The 23,854-nt window shown below is 38.7% G+C and overlaps 1 protein-coding gene and 1 long non-coding RNA gene across 16 annotated transcripts in view; one reads left to right on the plus strand and one right to left on the minus strand.

The window, feature by feature from the left end:
• LOC119252607 (uncharacterized) overlaps nucleotides 1-6,873 on the minus strand; it is a 53,708-nt gene extending 46,835 nt beyond the window's left edge. For both annotated transcript variants that reach the window (XR_008550951.1, XR_005126862.2), the window contains exons 1-2: nucleotides 6,737-6,873; nucleotides 2,491-2,636 (exon numbers count right to left, since the gene is read on the minus strand). This is a non-coding gene — a long non-coding RNA (uncharacterized LOC119252607). The remainder of the gene's footprint in view (nucleotides 1-2,490; nucleotides 2,637-6,736) is intronic.
• A 62-nt stretch (nucleotides 6,874-6,935) lies between these two features.
• The window catches only part of CMC1 (C-X9-C motif containing 1), a 207,505-nt gene continuing 190,586 nt past the window's right edge, over nucleotides 6,936-23,854 (plus strand). For 12 of the 14 annotated variants that reach the window (XR_008550971.1, XR_005128049.2, XR_005128048.2 and 9 more), the window contains exons 1-2: nucleotides 6,936-7,203; nucleotides 7,462-7,534. The gene's annotated coding sequence lies outside the window, so the exon portion shown is untranslated. Of the gene's footprint in view, nucleotides 7,204-7,461; nucleotides 7,535-7,828; nucleotides 7,899-23,854 lie in introns of those variants that run through there. The other 2 variants (XM_054692888.1, XM_054692901.1) reach the window with 1 other exon arrangement.

Below are 23,854 nucleotides of genomic sequence, written 5' to 3' on the forward strand. Positions count from 1 at the left end.
AAATTGTTGGGTTTTTTTTTTTTTTTCAGCTGCGGTTCTTTATAACTGACTAGCTTAGCAAAGTACAGACACTAAGGAAATAGAATTTTACAGCTAGATGTTTTTTAGTATTGCATTATTTCAATACTCCCCTGTAAATAATTTACAGGGTTATTCCCCCACCTCCTCCTCTAATACTTCATTTAGGATATATATATATTCCTTAGTCCAAAGTGACCGTAAACCTTAAACTTTTGGCATAATTCTTTCCGATTTATCACCCCTGACCTGATTCTCTGCATATAATAGGAATGGAGGTCCAACAATTGGCAGAATTCAGTGCTCAGAGCAACATCTTTAGCTTCCCCATTATCTATAAAAAAAAATAAACAAAAACAAAACAAGCTTGGAGAAAAGAAATGTTTGATCTCTATCCTAATGCTGTTGGCATCTCTGCCATCATGCCCACAGCACCTGTCCAATGCTCTCAAAAAATTAGGGATTCTCAATGGATGAAGTTTTGGCTCCTTCCAGGACTACCTGAGGGAGGCTCTTGCCTGAGTGATCTGTGTTCCTGCTAATCACATTTCTTCTGGCCCTAATGTTACCCACCCTTCCTCCTTTCCTTGGTGCTTTTGAAAATTACCTTTCAAATAAAATATTGGTGTTTAGGTAGGTGGTAGCACAAGATGCAGCATAGGATCCAATTAGTTTTTAACCAAAGGTAGGAGAGGGTTCAGCTGAGGTTTGAAATATCAGAGGCAAGTTGTATCCTTGTGCCTCCTGGCAGGAAAAGGGGATTTCAGAATAGGGTGCTAACAGTCAGTTGGACTAAATGCCAGAAAACCAAACAAACAAACAAATAAACAAAAAACAAAACAGAGGAGATGGCTTCTTGCAATGAAGAATATTTTTGGGGAAAAGTCTATACTCAAAGAAAAAGGCAAATATACCATACTTTTTCTAACTTTTAATATCTTTGAGAACCATTTCTTAGCCAAAATACTGACTGCAAAGAGAAATACTGGCTTAGAATAACGTCACCTCTCCTTTCTGTCCAACATTCTAAACATGGAGAAATCTAGATGCGAGTGTTCTTTTTTGTCAGCGCACAAAAATGTCATGTCTGAAACCACTGTCCAAAATAATGCCCAAGAGCTCTAGAGTTAAACAAACAGTAATGACTGAAGATTTTAATGAAGCCTGAGCAAAACAGAATTTAGTCTATATATCTGAGAATTGGTATATTGCTAGATTTTTCCAAATGTCTAAGAAGGAGTCAGATTTTAAAAATCATAGCAATAGCATTTAAAAATTTCATTAGTCCTTTCCTGTTCTCTCTCTCCAGCCATTAATCTTTATCTATTTTTTAGCACTACTGCTGTCATTCTTGTTTTTAATGTTTCCTGATGCTGGTAGCTAGTTGCCTTTTTCTCTTAATTTCCCTGAAGAGAGATATAGATCAATGGAAAGATATAAAGACATCAAAACAAAAGCCAGAAAACCATGTTGGATTTGGAAAGAGAGTATCAACTGGAACAAAGGAGGTGCTGGGAACACAGTGGGGTCTTCCAAAGGAAAATCAATAATGATGACAGAGTCTGATCTGGCTGGGATTTTGTTAATGAACTATTCCCCTTCCCACAGCCTTCGGAAGAAGATAAATTGGAAGCAATAGTTCACAGAATCTACTCCATACTAACTGTTTCACCTCATTTAACATTTGAAAGGAAGGGACCGGCATTTACATGGAGGGGAAACTTCTGGAGCCCCACCGCATTGGACTTTCAGAGTGCTTGGATCTAATGAACTCTTTAAAACTTAAGTTTCACGGAATTTGGCCTACTATTCTCATTTCATTTAAGTTGCAGATTCAAGGACACACAAAGAAAGAGTTCCAAGGTGCTGTCTGGGTGGGTGTAATGCCCATGTTTTATGCTAAAGGTATCACTAATTTAATCCATTTGGGTGGGCGGTGGTAGTCGAGAAATAAGCATTAGTGGTTGGAGAGAAGCAGAATGAAAGACCGTATACTTAGCCTTGGTTTAGGAAGACTGGATTTAAGAGTCATCTTGCTAGTTAAGTGCTTTCATTTAACGTGAAATCATTTAACAACTGGAGTGTACCCTAAAATATTTTAAAATTTATTTCTAGTTTCTTTATTCCAGAACACACCTATCCCTGAGCCCCAAGGCATGCATGGAACGAAGCTGCAGATTTATTGTATGAGAAGAAAATGGTTAGAGATAGTTAACTTACTTTTGACTCACAACTTTGCATGCCAGCAAATGGCACTGAACATTTAACATGAGATTCCATGATGACAATGATGTTTCTCCTTTCATAGAGTTTAGTCTGTTTGTTAGTTTCGGGATAGCTTTTAAAAATCTCTTTTCTTTTTTCCATCTCCTACACACAGCTACTACCACAATTGTTTTTTCTCACCAAATATGCCCTCAAGTGAACCCCACACACAAGTGTGAAAATGACTTGGTCTGAACAGCCACTTACACAGCAGGTGAATTCCATCATGGCTGGATGGGAGATTTTGTACCTGATTTCTTCTTGAGTGTTTTATTAATAAGGACACCAACTCTTTTCCTTTTCAGTATTTTCTCTTTCTTGGGTTTCCAGAAGTAGTTGTCACTAACAAGAAGCTAAAGGAAAATATAGTGTCAATGTAGGCTTTTAGGATTTAGGTTTTTCCCTAAATTTGTATTATCTTTAATAGTAAGTATCTTGTAATATGGGAGGAAAGTTGTGAATATAGCCCTCCGAAAGGGTTAAAATCTATTCATTTGATGAACTTTTTTTTTTTAAAGATTTATTTATTTATACAAGAACAGGGGTACAGGCCAGATGTGCAGGAGGGTGAGAGGATTCACCAGAGACAGAGCGGGGAACAGAACAGGCAGACTGACGAAACACACTGCTGCGGGGAGCAGCAGGTACGGCAGGAGAGGTCTGCCTCACCATGTGGGATTCTTGCCGGCTAGCAGGGATTGAACCCGCACTATAGAGGCTGCGGACTGCTTCACAGTGTGGCGCTCAACTGCCTGCACCACCAGGGTGGACCTCATTTGATGAACTTTCATTGACTGTTTACTGTGTGCATGTTACTGCAATAGGCACTAAGGAGGAATAGGAGAAAATACAAACACAGCAGTGCAGAACCTTCTAGTTTTCTAGTCTATATTCCTTTACTAAGTTTTGTTATACCCCAATCAGCATAACCATTAGCAAATTATGCCAATTTTACCTTCAGACAGATACAAAATCTGATACCTAGGCCGTTACATCCTGCCTAGATTATTGTAACAACGTCCTGGGGCTTTTACAGTCTTCTTTAAAAAAGATCCAGAATGATCTTTTTAAATCAAGTTGGTAATGATACTATTCCTAAATTTCACCAGTGATTTCCCAACTGACTCAGTGGAGGTGGATTTGGCAAGGGTTCAAACTTATGTCTTTCCTACTCTGGAATCAAAATTCTTCAACCACATATTGAATGTAAATTTTTCATTCTAGTAATAGGCCTAGGAATAGGAAATATACTCTCTAATTCATCCATTTAATCATTCGTCCACTCATTTCTTTTTTTTTTTTTTTTTTTTTTAAAGATTTATTTATTTATTTATTTATGCAAGCACTGGGTACAGTCAGAAGCGCCAGAGGGTGAGAGAATTCACCAGAGCCAGAGCTGGGAGCAGAGCAGGCAGAAGGACCGAAGTACACTGCTGAGGGGAGCAGCGGGCGGCAGGAGAGGTCTGCGCGCCATGTGGGACTCCTCCGGTGGCCGGGAAGCAGCCGGGGATGGAACCGGCGCCACAGAGGCTGCGGGCAGCTTCGCAACCCAGCGCTCAACCGCTGCGCCACCGGGGAGGCCCAGTCCACTCATTTCTTAATGTCATTCAACAAGATGTTCAATGTTTACCATGAGACCTTATCAAGTGTCAGACAGTATGTACTAGGTATGCTAAATAGAAAGCCAAGAGTGAAGTGGTTATAAAGGATAAACTATCAAAGATGAATGTAAATGTCTCCTTATGTATTCAGGAGAGATTTTCTACTCAGGTCTTCAGGTATGTTTACCTCTGCCAATACGATATTTTGAGCAAATTGTGACCCTCTCCTCCTTGCCAACTCTCTCCAGAACCCCAAATCCCATGATGCAACAACACTCCACCATGCTTAAGAAACTTTTAACCTGGATGCCAGTTTAGATTAGTACCACCAATAAAATCGTGCAATTCCTTGACAAAGAAGGCAACATAAGAAGTAAACAAACTCAAGCCCTATATGCCAGCTGCCATGTTAGGCAAATAGATACTCTGGTGTGGAATTTTCAAGAAGTACTTACATAATTTTCTTAGCAATTAGAAAGTTAAACTTCAGTACCACCACCCTGTCCCACCCAATGCTTTTTGTTTTCTCACCAAACAATCCTTAAGTATTAAAGATTTACAAATGTCTCAGCATTTATTTTCTTGCAATGTAGAAATAGAATTAAATTATCTGTAGACCTGCAAAGAGAGTCTCAATTATATATTCTTCTTTTACTTGAAACCATGTTTCTTTTCTTTGAATACCTTTTTGGTTGGGTTAAAGGAGGCTAGAGTTGAAAATGTTCTTACACTTAAAAATTAGTTGTTGCCGGGAGGGTTTTTCCCAGTTTGAAAAATAATGCAGTGTGCCTCCAAAGAAACAAATGCGTCACAAGAATTGGAAGCCAAGAGGCAAAAACAAGAAACAAAAATTCAACCCTAACATCTGCTTAGGTATATGTCAATACTGGGTGGAAAAAAATTAAGCCTACATTTGTTAATGGCTGTCTAGACCCACACAACATGATATGTGCTTTGCTATCTCCAACTGGAAAGCAGAACCAGGAAGAAAACAATATTGAACTTATACCCAATGGTTCTTTAAAAATTCAGAAATTCAGTGCTGAGTACCAAAATCTGCTTTCAATGTGATTGAATTACTACAGATAATCAGGTGATGATGTACACTATTTTCCAGTTTATTTTTTATTGTATCATTTTTATTAAGGTAATGCTGGTTTACAACACTATATGAGTTAGCGGTTCATACCCTTTCAGACGTATGTCATCTCACCACACCCACCACCAAAACACCAAGAGTCTTAACATCTTAAGTCCTTAGCATGCTACAAAGTGAGGAAAAGAGGCACAGAAAGGCTCACGAATCTGGCTTACAGCTAACATCTAGGTGATGGTAGAACTGTGGCCAGAACTTAGTTTCATGACTGAAAAACATACTTTCTTTCCTCTACATCACACAGCTTTTTACACTAAGAACTGTGGGAGGGTAAGGAATGATGCTTGAAAGCTGAGTTTCTCTCTAGTTCTGAATACACCTGACGACTACTGGACAAACCATATTCCGACACCACAGAAAATACCTGCTGAACAAAGAAAGATGTGACACGTGCAAAGAGATGCAAAGTCAGGACAAGGTAATGGAAACTTCTGAATATTAAATGAGATAATACATAAAAGCACTTAACATGGCACCTTCATGGAGCTTAATAAATGCAGAGTAACTGGAACACATAGGCACACAATTAATACTTGTTGAATCAATGAATATTTATCTTTTTATTAAAGACTGCTAGAATATCCTAGCTGTGTCTGAAAATAAAGGAAACTATCTCCCAGCACAAGACCGTATCTATAAGGGAGAATGTGTCCCACTGTAAACTCAACACTCTCGCTTCCGTAGCCCAGCTTCTCAATTTTTATTATGGAAAAGGCAACGGGACTCCTGCTTGGTATTGTGGCAGGGACACTAGTGACCTTGTCTGTGAGTTGCCTATGCCTCCAAACTACAGCATAGCAACCACAAATTATTGTGACAATAACTCACTGATAGAGTAGAGAAGATGATGACAATGCACAAGAACGCGGGCAAAGAACAAAAAAGGGTAAACTCTTTAAGGGGATATTTTCACAGAAAAATAATATAGGTGTAAAATTCTCTTACTTCCTTATAAGAACTAAAGGCACTGAGTCATATTAGAAACAAGTACTAGCAATATGATCGCCATCTCTTTTTAAGTGACTAAGACACTACAGAGAGACAATTCTAGTTCCTTTACAGTGGCCCTGTCTTGCAGCATATGGGGAAGTGAACGCAGTTTCAGAATCCTGCAGCGATGAGTCTGAAAACTGGTTCCTGACCTACTAGACTTTGCACAACATAGCTACAGTAAGTGCAGGGGGCAGGATGGTCACAGAGCAGGTTTTCTATGATCTGAGCAGAACGGGTAAAGGAGAGTCCTGGCGCCCTGGGGTGGGTTTTCTCAGGCTTTTACTGAGCTTTACATGTAGTGTGACAAACAGATACACAGAAGGCAGGGGGTGAGGGTGGGGGTGGGGATTGGGGGCAGGAGGCCAGCAGGCCTCCAAGCCCCCAGCAAGTCTTCACCCTGGGCTTCTCTGGCCTTCTTTCTCCCCTTCTCTCTCCTGCCTCTCTCCTGCTTCTTCTTCTCTTGGTGACTATCTCAATATTCCTCCCCTGGCCCACAGAAGTAAACAACACAACAATGCAACAACTGCAGGTGCCCCATCAGTCAGGGCAATCCTAATGGTGGGAGGGCAGAAAAGCCTGAAAACCATTTGTCCTACAGCAAGCCTACCCTACCTGTAATTGCCCTACCTGTAAAATAGGAATAATATTAAGACCCTAGATGGTTTGTGAGCATATAAACGGGAAATGCTTTTGCAGGGCCTACCTTGTTATACAGGAATCCTCTGATTTTCCAAAGTTTGTTTTATGTCTCTTCACTTTCATGGAAGATCGACATTAGTACCTGCTGAAGAAGACTTTTGCTTTTACAACAAAAAGAGAAAGTGACGACCAGCTTGGAAGTGTTCGCTTCCCAGAAGGCCCTGCGCGGCCGTGCGCATGCGGAGTAGAGAGCGTGGCCGGTTTGCTGCTTCCGGGGTCTGTGCTTAGCCTCTCGGCCTGAAGCCCCCAGGGCCTCCAACGGTGGTAGCATCTGTGCTTTATCTCGATTTGTGTTGTGCATCCACTAGTAAGATTTGTCCCAGGGTGTCAGGAAAGTCTAAGCGAGTTCACAAGGGCGTTAGGCTTCGCGTAAAGTCGGATGTGATAGAAAAGGAAGGCTGTGACCAACTGCCCGCTTGGGTGAGATTTCCCCTAGGGTCAGCAGCGCCGCATTGACAGCAGAAAGAGCAGGTAAGTTTTGGGCAGGTGTGCAGGATACTTTGAGATCCTACATAGAATTGTAGGGTAGGAAATGCGTGAGGGTAAGCTGTCGAGTGCACTGTCGTATTTCAAGCCCTTTAGACAGGGAACCTCCATCTTTGACACGGAGGCCGGGGCGGGGGGGGTCCTATGTGGTGCAGACATTAGTGACCCGCCTGCCCTGGTGGAGTCAGACCCCATAGGATGTTAGCAAATGACTTCTCCCTCTCTCTCTCTCCAACACCCCAGCCTCCCACCCATCACCACGTCATCACTATCGCCTCTCAACTTTCCTGTGTGCTCTGCTGTCTTCCCAATTCTGGTAAGTGAAGCTACGCCCTACAGTCAGTCCTCTCAATATTGTTAACAGGTGTTTGGAAACTGTGACATTATGCAAAATGACCTGTAATGAAAACAGTTTTACCATAGGCTAAATGATAGAAAGAAGCGTTAAGTTCCTAAGGCATACTTGTGGTCACAAAAACATCCCCAAGCTTCTAAAATCAAGACCCAAAGCACTTCTAGTATTATATAGTAAATTTGCATTCATTCATTCATTCATTCATTCATGCATTCATTTTCCAGCCCACTTACTCCAATTCAGGGTCACAGGTGGCACAGGCTTGTCTTGGCAGCCCCGGGTGCAAGATGGGGCGACTCTGGACAAGATGCTCTTCTGTTGCAAGGTATTGACTTACTCTCTGGCTCTTACACACACACACACACACACACACACACACACACGCACACGCACCCCCCCCCCCTTTAAGATATGTCAGTGAACTTCAGGTGCATGCACATTTTTGGAATTGGGAGGAAACCAGATACCCACAGAAAACACAGACAGACATGGGAGAAAATGCATACTGCACACAGGGTGGCCCCAAATGGGATTGATATTTTTTCCCTTGTCAGTGTCATAACAGAATGACCTTGAACAAGAGAGTATATGAGGACCTAACATACATATTTCTATTTTATGCAGGTCGTGTATTTATCACATTACTTCTCCGTGCTGTAGTTTAGTGTGACTTTAAGTTTTGTGTGTTGTTTGGTAGGTTATTCTTTGGGACTGGGAACACTCAAACATTTTCCATATAAATTAATAGTAATTGCTTTTTCATTTTACACCATTTTATAGATAGTTTATGAAAAGTTTTTTAAGAACACACTACTGTTAGATGGTGGGGGAAATCTGTATTTGGTTTAGAATGGCTGCTTCAGCATCATAACATCTTAAACCAGATACACATACACCCCCCAACAAAATCCTACTGCAGCTTGACTTCCACAGATGGAGACGTGCTCTCTTTAGGACAAACCTACCCAATCCTTTCTCTTTTCTTTATATTTTCATAGCCAACAATTTGATATCTGTGGTTGCCCGGTGGGCAGGACCTAGATACATAGTGGGAATTAACTAAACTCTAGTTACCCCACAGCAATGCATTGCCAGAAAATACTTAGCATTAACAAGCAAGGTAGATCATTAACTAAAAGATATTGGCAAGTTGGCATGCTGGTAGATAGCTAGCTATGATGCGATGCTCACTTGAGTGAAACAGTAGTAGAGAATGGTTAATAGTGATAAATGAGAGTTTTGATGTTTGATCCAAAGTCTGCTAGACCAACCACATTATTTGTAGCAAACAGAGCTAAGAGGCAAAAATAAGTAAATGGCCCCCTCTTCGTTTCTGCCTCATTGTCTTAACCCCTCACAACCTTCTGCTTTCCATTTCTGTAATTCTGTTATTCCAAAATATTGTGTAAATGGAAAGAGACAGTATGTAAGCTATAGGGTTTATTTTTTCCCACTCAGCACAATTCTCTGGATTTTCATCCTGGCTGGTGTACACATTTGTTAATGAGTAGTATTCCATAGTATAGATGTATCACTGTTTAGCCATTCACTGGTGGAAAACCATCTGCGTTGTTTCCACTTTGGAGCTATTATTATGAGTGAAGTTGCTATAAATATACTTGCATAGATGTTTATGGAAACACAGGTCTTTATTTCTCAGCATAAATGTACAGGTATGAAATTGCTGAGTTACTGGTTAAGTTTTTTTTAAGAAACCACCCAATGATTTCCCAGTGTGGCTGAACAATTTTACATCCCCATCAGCAACCTATGAGTCATCAAGTTTCTCTCTATTCTCCCAGCCTTTGGCATTGTCATTCTATTTTATTTTAACCATTCTGGTAGGTGTATAGTGATATCTCATGGTGGTTTTAATTTGCATTTCCCTCGTGGCTAATAATGTTGAACATCTTTTCATGTGCTTATTTGCCATCTGTGTATCTTCTTTGGTGAAATTTCTCTTTGTGTCTTTTCCCTATGTTCTAATTGGATTGTTTGCTTTATTTACTGTTGAGTTTTGAGGGCGTTTATTTATATATTCAAGGTACCAGATACATGGTTTGCAAAGGTAGTTTACTGAACTGTAGCTTGTATTTTCCTTCTCTTAATGGTATCTTTTGCTGAGCAAAAGTTTTTAATTTTGCTGAGGTTAAGTTTATAGTTTTTTTTCCCCTTTTGATCATGCTTTTGGTGTCAGGTCAAAGAACTCTGCCTAGTCCCTAATCCTAAAAATTTTCTTCTTTTGATAGTTTTACATTTAAGCCCATCTTAAGCTTTGAGTCAATATTTTATGAGGTGTGAAGTTTAGATAAAGTTTCTTTTTTTTTTTTTTTTTAAACCTACGGATCTCCCATTGCTTTAGCACCAGTTGCTGAAAAGGCTAACCTGCCTCTACTAACTTTCCTGGTGCCTTTGCAAAAACTCAGTTTGGCATATCTCTGTGTTCTGTTCTGTTTGTGGGTAATCTGTTCTGTTCCATTGATCTCTGGGTCTATCCCTCTGCCATTACGATGCAGTCTTGTTTACTCATTCACCTTTAATATTAGACAGAATGATTTCTCCCCACTGTATTTCTCTATCAAGATTTAAGGCTATTCTACAGTGTGAGTTTTTCTATATAAATTTTAGAGTAAGTTTGTTTAGGCTTACAAGAAATCTTGTTGGTATTTTAATAGGAGTTATGTTAAATTTGTGTCTGTTTGGGGAGAATGGACATCATAGTATGTTGAGTCTCCCAATCCATAGATAGGGTATACTCTCCATTTGTGTAGGTTTTTTAAAATTTGTGTAGGTTTTTTAAAAGTTTAAAATTAAGAATTTTGTAATTTCCAACATACATATCTAATACATATTTTGTTAAGTTCTTATTTAAGTATTTCATTTCATTAGAAGAGGTTATAAATAGTATATTGTGTTTTTAATTTTGCTTTCCACATGTTTGTTGTTAGTATGTAAAAATGGCATTGATTTTTGTGTTTATCTTACAAAGCAATCTTTTAAGATGCAATTTTATTTAACAATTATTGGTTAGTATCCTATTCTGTGTAAAGCACATCACAGCATGGGGACTGTTACTACCTACGTTTTGATTGTGTTCATATACTTCGTCTACCTCTAGCAGAGGTAGCAATGATGGGAAGTTTTGTAAAGGGACCGGCAGACATTGTGCAAAATGATTCTGAAGAGTACATCAGGATGGAAATCTATTGGGCCCCGGACTTGGGATACCTGGATTCTATTTGCCCTTCAAATTTTTTCTGTGACACAGGTAAGCCTGCAGATGACTTCCTCATGCCAAATGATTCATCTCATTTAAATCCTTTTTCCATTAGAGTCCAATGAGATCTTTTTGAGACATAGCAGTACTACACCACTATAAAGTTAGAAAATGTTTTCTCCTGCAGTGATTTAAATAATTTAGAGCATTTCCCAGTTGGAAAATGTGTTTAAGTTTTAGCATTAAGGTGAGATGTGTTTGATCAAGGTAGTCTGTCTACAGCAGTCATGTTTCTGGGGAACAGGAGTTAATTACATCACACCATGTATGAGTAAGTGCCCCTTCCATCCAGGCCAACTGGGCATTATTACAAGTGAGTAATTGCACTGCCTTTCATCACTTGCCTAAATCATTAGAACACAAGATTATTAAACCAAGACCCTACCAATTTAGCTGCTCAAGGATGGAGTCTATTAGACCATCTGCTACCTTATCAACACCAGGCACAGCAAGTCCGGGCAACTTTATACCCAACGTGTAACATCTTTCTGCTTCCAACTGATCCATATACTATTTTTTAAGTGATTGTTATTTAATTGCTAGAGCTAACAAGCAATCCAACAACTGCTTCAGGGCTGTTTAGTAAAATTTGCCAAAAGTGGACGCTTGGTTGAGAAAGAGCCATGCACAGGGTAAGGTTATTTCAAATCATATTGTACAGGATACATTCTGGAAAGACTATTTCAGGAAGGCACCGATGTTAAAGACAGAGAATTGTGACCTCATCCACCTCTTTGCTAAAGTCCTCTCACTCTGTGGAGGCTCAGTTATTTTAAAAAGGTGACTAGCAAAAAAGAAATGTAGAATATAGAAAATATTTGTATTTGTTTATACTTTTTTGTCTCTGAATCCTTTCTCTCTCTTACATCTGATATCTTTGTGAAGACAGAAATCATTTCTGTATTGCTCACTCTCAGATCCAGTACCTGGTAGGTGTTCAGCAGATATTTCATAAATAATCAGATGTTTAGCTTAAATGAATATATAGTTACAGTTAGGGAGGCTGTGTACACATTTAGGAACAGTTAGGGAGGCTGTGTACACAGAACTGTATAAAAGGGAGAAGAAAGGCTTGTAGGAAACTCCAACCAGTTTAGTCACTTCCATCTCAAACTTCTGAGAAATAGAAAGACTGGAGAAATGATTTGGAAGTCTTAGAGTGCTGACTCACTGGGGAAGCACTGTAACAGAAACAACAATGCCTGGGGTGAAAATGGGCGGAGGATTTGTCATCCTCTCCCAAATCCTACTCTCCTGTTCTTCAGTGATGCAGCTCTTCCATGAACCCAAACCTCGGGAGTAATGAGGCCCTTAACCACGCCTTTCACCCAAGTGTGTGACAACTTTATAAACTCTTCAAAAGCAAGGCCATGGTTGTATTTGTGTGTCTTGAATGTACCAGGCTAAGTATGCAGCACACATTGACCACTGTAGAATGACTAATAGAAGGACCCTTTTCTTATCATCTCAGCCAGTTGAGGGGTGAAGAGCCTGTGTTTCTAGATCATTTTTCAAATGATTTCTGAGAGTTCAAAGAGATAAATCACTAGACTTTTCAAAGATTCCCCCTTAGCTCCTCTCCAAAGAATTAACGGCTAGCAGAGTCACTTCTATAAATGGATTCTCTGCTCCCTACCCCTGAACATTACCTTACTCAGATTTGCTCGGAATGTAATTGGTTTGAAAAAAGTGATGGTATCATAAAAAGTGAATTCTTTGGAGTCTAGCTAGCCCCAAATCCCTGTTCAATTCTTATAATCCTGTGACCAAAGTCAAATTATTTAATCTCTATATGTTTTGGTTTCCTTTTCTATAAAATGGTGGTGATGAGGGTATTGTGAGAATTAAGTATGTATGAAAGTGTATAAGACCATGTCTGGCACTTTAGTGAGTACTAATAAGTAGAGGTCATTATCAGTTCTGATTGACCTTGCTGATCCTTGATTTCCTCCTCTGAAAAGGAGGATAACATAGTAATATTCATGTCACAGGGATATGGTGGGTTTTGAATCTGCATGTCTGCTGGGAGAGGGATTGCATAGGGGACTCATGGTGTGCAGAGGTTACTGTCTTGAGGATATGTTTTGCTCCATAATAATTAACTTAAAGCATTGTTTTCTACACTAAAGAAAAGCAGAGCTATAGGAAGCAAAATATGGGTGAATACTTATAAAAAATTGAGGGACTTCAGAAAAAAATTCTGGTTTACCCCAGGATGCTTCGTGGTACTCTTTAGAACCCTGGAGAGTGATGTTTACTCCACTCTGCTGATAGGGGTAGCTGGAGGAACAGTCTGAAAAGCACTATGAGGAATGACTGGCAAGCCATAAACCACAAAAAACTCTTAGTTGAAATGATGCATTTGGTGTCTGCTGAGCTTCCTCAGTATGACCAAGAGCCTGACCTCAGAAATACATAGACTAACGCAAGTATAAATTTGTTCTGCTCTCCTCTTTGCAAAAGCCTGACTCCACTGCTGCTTATCTCTCCTCCCAACCTCTCTGTCCACAAAAGACAATCTACTTCCCCAGGGACTGAAAAATTCTTCAAGCTTTGGTTAGCATCACAGATTTAATTCCTTAAAGTAAAATTAAAGAAAATTTCAGCCATTCTCTGGAGGTTTTCAGATGGATCCCATTCACTGTTTTTCCCCATAGAAAAAGTGACATCTCAGGCTGAACACAAAGTTCCCATGTTCTTAGAGCTCAAAATTGCATGTTTTATATTGCTGATAAACTTTTTTTATAGTTAATTTTATAGTTAATCTGATGGTTAACTTCATTCACAAAAATATACATGTCCTATGTATATTTAAAAGTTGCATGATCTTGGAAATTTTATATCTCCCTTGTCATCATTATAACAATCAATACAAATTCCTCCTGACAACCGGTGGGTGAACCTGTAGAAAGCCAAAAGGTGCCAAATAGTCTCTAGGTATAATTGGGTTGTTGGGTCTGTGCGTTAGAAGTCAGACATAGGCAGTCAAGGTTTAGTGGATTTATTTATTCATCCAGCAAACATCCTCTGAGGGTCTGTAATGAGCAAGAAACTGGGCAGGACATTGGATAGATGGAGGGATGAATGGAGGGATTTTGGTATCATGACTAAATGAATAGATGGCTGTTTCTCCAAAATGTAAGGTTACTAATCCAACCAAACACAGTAACCCTAAAAAAAAGATCAGTGGTAGAGAGAATATTATTTTTTAAGGAACAAAGTTAGATCTATAACCACTGGGACACATACTATTTCAGAGGTAGCTTGATCTTTGAGTGATGTTTCTTGGGTGTTTGTGATAGTTGATTACAAGAAGAGTTATGAGTAACCTTGTACTAGGTGAAAGTTTTTCTTTGATTTCAAGCCATTGTTCAAATTCCTGTAATCCTGTTGTGGGATAAATAGTTCCATCTTCCCCTTCTAGAGAATCTCTAGGTCTAGTATATTGGAGCAGAACAGGCCTTTATTGCCTAGGGAGAAATTGAAAGTTCCTCTTATGTTTTAATTTATATTTTCAGATTTTATAAACCATACTCAAACTTTGTGATTTGCCTGTCCATGCTATATCCAGTGTAGTGTTTGCTTCCCAAAGATAAAGACATTCAGAGTAGCAACCTCACCATGTGACATAATACCTGGAACTTTTGTTAACTGAATTAATTAATTTATCATTGCTGTCATGATATTCCACTTTGTTACTTCTTCAAAGCATTGTAACACTTTTTACCTGTGCAACTCCACTTTGGCCTTGATAATAATGAATGTTCAAAGAAAAAAGGAAAAGGAGAAGGACCAGAGAAAATAGTTTAAAGTCAATTGTGTTTATAAAAAATCAGAAAACTTCATTTGTGTCATGCTGGTCATTTCTTTCTCCTGACCGTATAATAACAGAGGCTATAATATGTTTTGAAGCCCAGTTAGTTATTCCTTTCTCATGTTATATTAGATTGCTTCTCTTCAACAAGTATGGATCTTTGTGCTCTTTTTTTTTTTTTCCTAATCCAGAAGTTCTGGGCAGAAATTCCTGTGTTTTAGTATAAGTTCAAATGCTAGTGGATGCTTCTAGCAAGGCCTAAGTCTTGAAATGGACCAAATTCCTCATTTCCCCACTCATATCTTGAACAGCTAAAATCATAAAAAAAAAAAAAAAATGGTCCTAGTGGATTCTTCTTCCCCCCAAGTCTTATTAGTATCTGGCCTTCGAATTATAGACCTTTTACCCATTAAGACAATGGCTAAACCAATGTGTCTGGATCCATTTTACAGAGAATTTCAAATAAATTGTATCCTCCTGGAATTCTTGACTAGCTTTCTAGATGTTCACCACGTTTTACTCATTTGCTCCATTCAGAGAACCTAGCCATTTTTTTCAAATAAGACTCATAATCTTAATAATATTTCCTCAGACATCCCCTGAACATTTTAGACATCCCTAACAATTGATTCTTTTTTAATTTAGTCAAGTATCTTCTAAAGCTCTGGAAAGAAGGACTTACTCTCAAGTGTAACAAAAAAGGAAATACTCTTCTTTACCCTTGTAGTTCTGGCCTGTCTTGAGGCGATACTATATTTTGATCCAGAGTATTTTCCAAATCAAGGAAAAGTATGACTAATATGTCATTTAAGACCAGAAATGTCATTGTCACTTTCATATAGCACTTCGAAGATCCTGTTCTGTCTATCTTCCCAAAAATTGTGTTCCACTAAAATTTATGTTAACATCCTAATCTCTAGTACCTCAGAATGTGACTGTATTTGAAGATGGACGTTTAAAGGGGTAACTAAGGTCAAATGGGTCCTATGTGTGGGCCTACCTAGTATGACTCATGTCTTTGTAAAAGATTAGGACACAGACACACAGGAAGATCACATGAAGACACGAGGAAGACAGTAATCTACAAGTCAAGGAGAGAGGCCCTTAGTAGAAACCAAACCTACTGACACCTTCATCTTGGACTCCTAGTCTCTAGAATTGTGGGGGAAAAAAGTTTTGTTGTTGTCATCTAGTCTGTGGTGTTTTGTGAAAGCGGTCCTAGCAAACTAATTCACTGTCTTAAAAAGTCTGGAGAAGAGATACCCGATTAAGATACAGAGGGAGATTAAGAAAAACTGTGGTTCTTTGAGTCTAAGATAGTAAAGTCTGTAGCATAGAGATAGTTGCCTGCTGGAAAAAAAAATTCAGTAGACCTTAATGAGGATGAGGGACCTTTCCTTTTGGTTCTTCTCACATTCAGGTGAAAGCTAGATTGATTTCTTCTTTGTTCCCCAAACAGCTTGCTTTAGCAACTGGCCACTGCCAAGCTTGGGCTGGGAGGGGAGAAGGCTTTATCAGTATGCAGATGAGGTGCTCCAGGCAGACTGCTAAACCAAACGCCCTGTGCCTTTAACCTGATGGAGGAATTCAGCTTCCTTTCTGGCCAGCAAATCAATTCATCCTAGAGAGAAACCTTGGGGATAAAAATTCACACACCATCAGGAATTCAAAACCTTACCTCCTGCAAGACTGGTTTCCAACAATTTGGAATAATAATACATCCCAACAAAAGACCCAAAGCAACAAAGACCATCTCAGTCTACTTAAACACATTTTAAAAAAGCTCTCAGCAGATGGTCAGCTCCGTCCCAAACTGAACAGGCTGCCCTGGACCTATCAAAATGCTGTGTTAGCACCATGCTCTCATCTTGTTTCCAAAATCTAATGCTCACTAAGCATTTCCAATTTCAGGCAAGTTCCATTTAAACTTTCATGTAGAGAGAGATGTGGGCCAGTGCTTCCCAAAATTTAGGTAAATAACTGTTAAATTCCACTTGTACTAGCACCTTGTGTACCTGAAATACTTGTGGTTTTCTCCTCTCAGTGGGGGCCTGGTTTATCTGAAGCCCTAAGCAGATCTTTTTCCTGACACATCCTCCCCTATACAACAAACATATTTTGAATAGTAATTGTGAAATTAAGCGGATAAAATCTGGAAAATCAATGATAGTGTGAGAACTTTTGTTGAACTTTGTGTGTGTGTAACCATGTTAGTGAAAAAGATAAAATACCAAGGTTGTAAAATTGGAGAAAAGAATGGATTAATGCTAATTCAATGCAAAAAGTCTAGTTTAGGTAGCTATGAAACCACACTACTAATTTTTACTTTGTTATTTCTCAATTAATTTCTTAATTAGAAGAAGAAATATTCATTTTAGAGATATTAAAATTATTTAAAACATTCCACATATGAACTAAAATTTGCACTTACTGAGCAAAATATTGTACCTTGTGGTTCACATCCTGGTTTGCTATTTTCAATTTTAAATATACAAACAAAAACTCCAAGTGATTACAGAGAAAGACAAAAATGAACTAACTCAGGCTCTGTTTCTTCATTTTTATTGTTGCTTATTTTGACTCCACTATAGGGAGTGACAATTCAGGCTGAGGACTTGCTCTTGATACAAACACTTGTAGCCGAGTCCACAGATGTCAGAGGTTAACCACAGAAGTGGGCATTTTCTAGGTTAACTTCCATGTAGATTGTTTATAAAGGGTAGGTAATAAAAGGGTGCTGATTCAAACAGTACATTGTAGTAATTATCTAGAACCTTGATCCATAAAATGCTTGTGGAGAGGGAGATACTTCACTAATAAGTTGAGCATCTTTAGTACAGGATGATAGTTAAGAGCATGGAGAATCACTGCCCGCTCCCGTTACTCCACTCCCCTCTCCTCCCTATGGATGTCTGTAAAAGAGCATGTTTTATTTCCACATACTCCAGCGTTTAGAGTTGTGTCGTCACTGAGTCACCAACATGTTGACCCTCACTAGAGATGTAAAGATTTTGAGAGCAGGGATTGTATCTTTCCCTCCTCTATATCTCCTGTTAGAATTAGTGTCCACTGAAGGAGTGAGTGAACCGTCTCTAAAAAGATTTACTGAGTTTTCTTCTATGTGCACACAATACTAGAGAGTGATTCCATTCATATTTTGTTGAAAAAGCTATTTTTCATATTTAAGTCTTAGGTAGATGAATTTCACAAAGAGAAACTTGAAAAAAAACCTGATACGAAAATTATAAACTGTCGTATTCCACTGAATAAACTACAAAGGCGGTGAAACTAATCTAAACTGGACAAGTCAAATATCAGGGCAGTTCCCCATCACCCTGGGCAAGGCAGGGGTGGGGGGCAGTGCTAATAACTAAATGTAAATATAGGGACGCATGAGAGGTCCTGTTGATGTTCTTCGTTTGAGCTGGATGCTGATGGCATGGGTGTGTTGTTGTGTGAAAGTTCCCCAGTCTGAACTTTTATGCTATGTGCACTTTTTAAGAGAGACTTTATTCTCCAACAAAAAGACTTTTTCTTATTTAACAGTCACAGATGGGCCTCCCTGGTGGTGCAAAGGGTTGGGACGCAACCTATGAGGCTATCTGCGGCTACTGCAGCACGAGTTTGATCCCTGGCCTGCCAGGGAGCAGCCCACATGGTGCGGCAGACTTCTCCTGCTCCCCTCAGTAGTGTATTTCAGTCTGCCTGTTCTGTTCCCCACTCTGTCTCTGGTGATTCCTCTCACCCTGCACACCTCTGGCCTGTACCCAAGCTCTTGTGTGCATAAATAAATAAATAGATCTTTAAAAAAAAAAAATCAGTCACAGAAATGTGTACTGTGCATTAAAGTATAAAGTAAATTTAGGAATAAGGGAATGATCAGAGAGGAAACAGGATCAGAATCTTCTATAAAGTTGAGTATGTATTTTTGATCTCTTAATTTTTCACAGTCCCTAAAGCCAGAGGATTTTGTTAGTTTATTTAGGCTAGCTGTTAAAATCTGCAGAACTAAACCCAGCTTTGAAAATGTGCTCATTGATAGTTCTAGTTCCAGCTTCTCTTCTGACTGACTCTGGAATGGCATCTGGCAGTCAAAATGTTAGTAACTTATCTCTGGGTGCTTCATTCTCCTCTTATATCTGCTCTTGCCTTTCTTCTTACTGTCAGAATATTGATGCAACACCTTCTTTTGAGCATTCTGATAAATTTTCTTTCCCTCAAAACAACTCAGTTGATTCCTTCTAAGTTTCTAGACTCCCCTAACAAACGTCATGCCCTTGAGTGAGAGTGTGAGCCAGCCAAACAACTTCATCTGCTTCATGCTCGTCTCCTTTCCCCTGAAGACCCCAAATCCAAAATCTGTGACTGTCGGTAAATCATACTTTTTCCAGAAAGGAGGGGGATTTGTGCAGAAAGATAATCTGTGAGGGGAATTGCCCATGATCCATGGCTTAAATGGAAATGCATTTGGGTTGTGAGAAAAGGAGAGAGGAATTAATGACAAATAGGTAAACCACAGTGAGTCACAAATTTGCCCCAAACTAACATAATAAGAAAAAATATTTACTGGAGTTTCTCAGAATATCATGACAAGAGCAGCACTAACAATAGCTGTTATGTATTGAGGGCTTATTATGTGCCAAGCCCTGGGCAAGCACTCTGCTTTAGTCTTGTTTGATCACAACAAGCCAATGAGGGAGGGACTTTATCTTCATTTTACAGCTGAAAAAATTTATTTTTAACCAAGTTAAGAGGGGCATCAAGCCATAATTTGAATCCAGTTTTCATTTCACAGAAAATGAAGAACATGGAGTGAGTCTCAAATCCCAGAATCCATTTGAGAAACATTGTTAGTTTTAATCAGCAGCGGTCCATGGTCAAATGGTAGAAATTACAGTTGATCTTATATCTCTCTAGTATTTACCATATTTTATTGAAATTACTTAGGTACCTATTGACTGCACCTTCAAAATTTTGTATAGTTACCTATTGGATTTTAATCATCTTGGTAGCTATAACATCTTGCAGGATACCCAACAATGAGGGCTATTACTAAAAGTAATTCTCAACTTTTCAACTTTTGGGTTAACCAAATTAAATAGAGCATACACCCCTATCCATTCAATCCACATTAGGCTGCAAATCTCTCCATTCTTATATCTTCCAGTCACGCTGAATCTAGAACCCACAAAACCATAATCAGACCCAGTAAAAAATGATTTGTCGAAGATCTAGAGCTTTTGTTAGGGGATAGATTTTTTTAAATGTATTGTTTCTGGGGGGGAGGGTGTTCTTTTAATTTATTCACTGTGGCACATCTAGACTCCAAATTGCCCATTTTCTTATTTTAATAAGTTAGTCCTTCTTACATTATGAAGTTTTAGAGCATTAAGCAAAAATAAAACAATTTACAGTTTGGAGAAGAGAAATAAAACTAAGGGTCATTTGAAAAATTTTTGGTTTTTGATTCATTTTATAAAGAAATGAACAACTTATATGAGACTCTTTTTACAAAATAAATTAGTAATGGTGGATTTGTATTATAGCATGACACTATATTATATACAAGGCAAACAGTCATGAGTAGTATCTTAGGCTGCTGCTGAAGACTGTCATATCTCCTGGTGACTTAATTGAAATGAAAATAAGTTGCCTGCTTTAGATATCAAAAGATCTCAGTCAAAAGTCAAGTTCCACAGAAAGTCATTGCATAGCATATTTAGTGGAAATAAAAATTGACTATCAACTATCTTTTCAACCCCACCCTGCTACTAATTAGGAGACTCTTACTTCTAAAAAACAGAATATTTACAGATTTGACTTTGTTTCTTTTTACAGTCAAATTCTTAAACACAAAAATATCAAAATAACTTTTTCATTAACAAAGACATACAGGGAGTTCTTTGAGAGGGGCCATGAAGAAAGCACCAAGTGGCTAAGTGCTCAGATGTTTTTAGTGAGAATGAGGCACAATGAATACCCTTTTTTTCTCCCATGATCCTTTTTGAACTTTCCTCACCAAAGGAGTGAACTAGAACTTAGTTAAGAATCCTGAATACAACTGATCTCATTACCTGAGCATGTGCTCCCAGTCTAACGAGTGGGAAAATGCTGTCTCAGGATACGTCTTTCCCACAAGCGTGTGCCTCCCTTTGGGCAACAGCACCTCTAGGCGTCACACTGAACAAGTTTTCTTTTTTGTTATTGGCAAGCAGATGACTCTTCACTCTAGGGGACACATTCATAGAAAACATTCTTACCTAGCATACCTTAAAAAAGGTGAAAGTGTATCCAAGATTGGGAGTTAGAATTGCTCCCAGCATTCCCCTCTCCATGGGATAGCCAGTGATTCTTAGAAAGACATCCAAAGGGAAACACTTAAGGAATTTGCCCCAGCTCTGAGACTACAGATAAACAAATGAAAGTTTCAGATGTCAGGGTTCATATAGAATGTTCAGGATCTAGAGTGTTTCATAGTAGCCTTCAGACTGGAAACAAAAGTGAATGAATTTACTTAATAAATTATTTGTTAGTATTCTATTCTAATAAATTATATCATCAGTAGCATGATGTGATATCTTAGTATCTTGTCCCATTTTAGCAATCCGTAGGTCAATGCTATGCAAAATTGCAATGAACACAGCAGATGAATGCAGCATTTCCAAGAGTCCCTACATATGCATCTGAGATATAACGCCTCTGCAGTGTGTCTCTCATTCTCAGTGAATAAACCTGAGCCTTTATCATAGCCACGGAATCAGTAATTAAAAAAGTTCAGATCTCGTGAGCACTTAGCTCACTTTATAGGACCAATCCAGATTTAAAATAATGCTCCACACAGCCCCTCATCACTCTGGTGTAAGGGGTGGTACATCATCCTATTGCAGCCACTCTGGTAAGTCCACCTAGCCTAGTAATGTAGAATTTAGAGATTTCTCTTTATTTTGTGATGATAGAAATGACTATTTCCTTATATAGGGACCTTGTCTAATGAGCCACCTGATTATGTTGCCATAACCAGAATGTAATCCATGTTCCGCTTTAGATTCAATGATTGCACAAATAATTATTGACTATGACAATACCCTAAACATTCTGGATATTTGAGCTACATCTGTAAACAAAACAAAGGCATTTGTTAAGCTAATGTTCTAGCAAGAAGATAAAGATGATAAACATTGAACATGATAAAAGTATATAATATATTAGCAGTCACAGCAGTGAAGGAAAAAGTAAAACAGGAGGTAAGGGCCATTCATGAGTATTTAGATATGGCACATATTTCAAACTTTTTATCCTTGGGAGTGCAGTGGGCAAAAAATCAAATCATATATATGGTCACTGTATAATAATATTTGGATGTGGTTGAATTTTAAAAGGAAATGTAGTTTTGAAAAACTTCCATTGGAAAATTGGAGATAAAATATCAACCAAAATATCTTTCTTTTTTCCCCCAAAGTCTGATTTTTATCACATGGGGAATTCAGATACAGAAAATTAAAGGACATTTAGGTTTACCACTGAAGTTGAATAAAAGCCATCCTGAGTAAACAATTAGAAATCAACTTAGTTAGTCAACAGGAAATTTTATTTCATTTGGACTTGAAATGTTGGAACAATCAAGATACTTTGGACTTCCTGAGAGATAGTTGACTCAACAAGCCACACAAGCCAATAGCTTTAACGAGATTCAAGGGGAGGTTTAAGAGAACCCAGTTCAATGATTGCCATCACTCGTACATCAATTTCCAAAAGGAAATGGCTGGTTCTTGGCTGGCTGCTTGGTAAAGCATGCTTCTGCAAGATGATGACCCAATTCTAGCTTCTAATTATGTAAGGAAATGCTGTTGAATATAATGCATTTCCTGGAACATCTTTATGTACACCATCATCCCTCCTACCCAACCACAAACTGTCACACCCTGACACCCTGCATCCTCAAATCCATAATCCATGACTCCTACTGACCCAGCAACAATGAGGGTGCTCCCTTGGAAGAAGGCATGGAGGTGGAGTGACTGTTGAGTATACTCTGATTTTTTAAAAACTGTCATATGGTGAGATAGTAGTAGGTTTCAATGCTGTCACCTATTCAGTCAGTCCAGATGAACTAAAATCACCATTTCAGTTATATCATAGCTCTAGGCAAGAACATGTCACCCTCTTTATTTCCAGCTTCCAGCAAGCTGCTTAGGCAGATGCTAAATGTGGTCCTCCCTGCCACGTTCAGTAGAGTGGCCTTTGTGTGGGTTAATTGAGCCCCCACTCCATTTAATAGGCTGTTGAAGTCTTATTGAAACAGAGCTAGTGCCGCAGGTTAAATACATTGCAGTGCTCTTGCTAATCCTCTCATTAACAGGGCTGGAAAGCTTGTTGGGAGCTGTGAGTTTGCATATATTAACAGGGAGCTCTTCACTCAAGTGCTATCAATAAAATGACAAAGCCAGTTTGCAAATAGTGAAATCAACAGTGACACAAAGCTAGATACCTTTTAAAAAATAAACAGCTTAATAACTGATAAATCTTATATTCACACTTGAAAGAAGAAAAAGATAAGCTGGGGAGAGATGTCTTTTATTGGGTCAGGTTTAAGACAGAAATGAAACTGATGTCAAACCATTGCAGAGACTAGAGGCTGAAGTTGAACTGAGAAGCGTTGTTAATGAGCCATAGAAAGTAGACCCATATTTAGAAATACCTAAGATAGTGTATTATGTGTTATTTGTAAAAAGGGATAAAAAATAAAATCCCGGAAGTGGCTGAAATAGGTAAGATGGAAGAGTAGAGTTGCCAGCTCTTTGAGGGAAGTAGTGCTGACAGAACCATTTCAGAAACCATGTGACATCTGAAGCTGAGACTGCTCTGTGCCAGCAGGAAAAGCAGGGACAAGGGGAGCAGTGAGAAAAGGGAGGCTACAAGGACATTTAGCTGAAGACCATTAGTCTGTGTGTCATACGAGAAAATGGAAAGTAGATTTGGGGAGTAAAGTATCAATTGATGGAGAGAGTATCAATAACTCAAAATTTTGGCTCAAAGGCAAGAATCCTTGTAGGATAATCTAATCTACTGGCCACCTTGGATTTGAATAAAAAGACAAAGCAGTGCTCCTTGATGGTGAACATCAAAATGGAACTCTTGTGGCTCAGTGATCTCTGAGGATATTACAGGGGAAAATGGTATCTACATTTTA

Source organism: Talpa occidentalis, unplaced genomic scaffold (assembly GCF_014898055.3).
Source record: "Talpa occidentalis isolate TD23 unplaced genomic scaffold, MPIMG_talOcc4v2.1 talOcc4.10, whole genome shotgun sequence".
Lineage (NCBI taxonomy): Eukaryota > Metazoa > Chordata > Mammalia > Eulipotyphla > Talpidae > Talpa > Talpa occidentalis.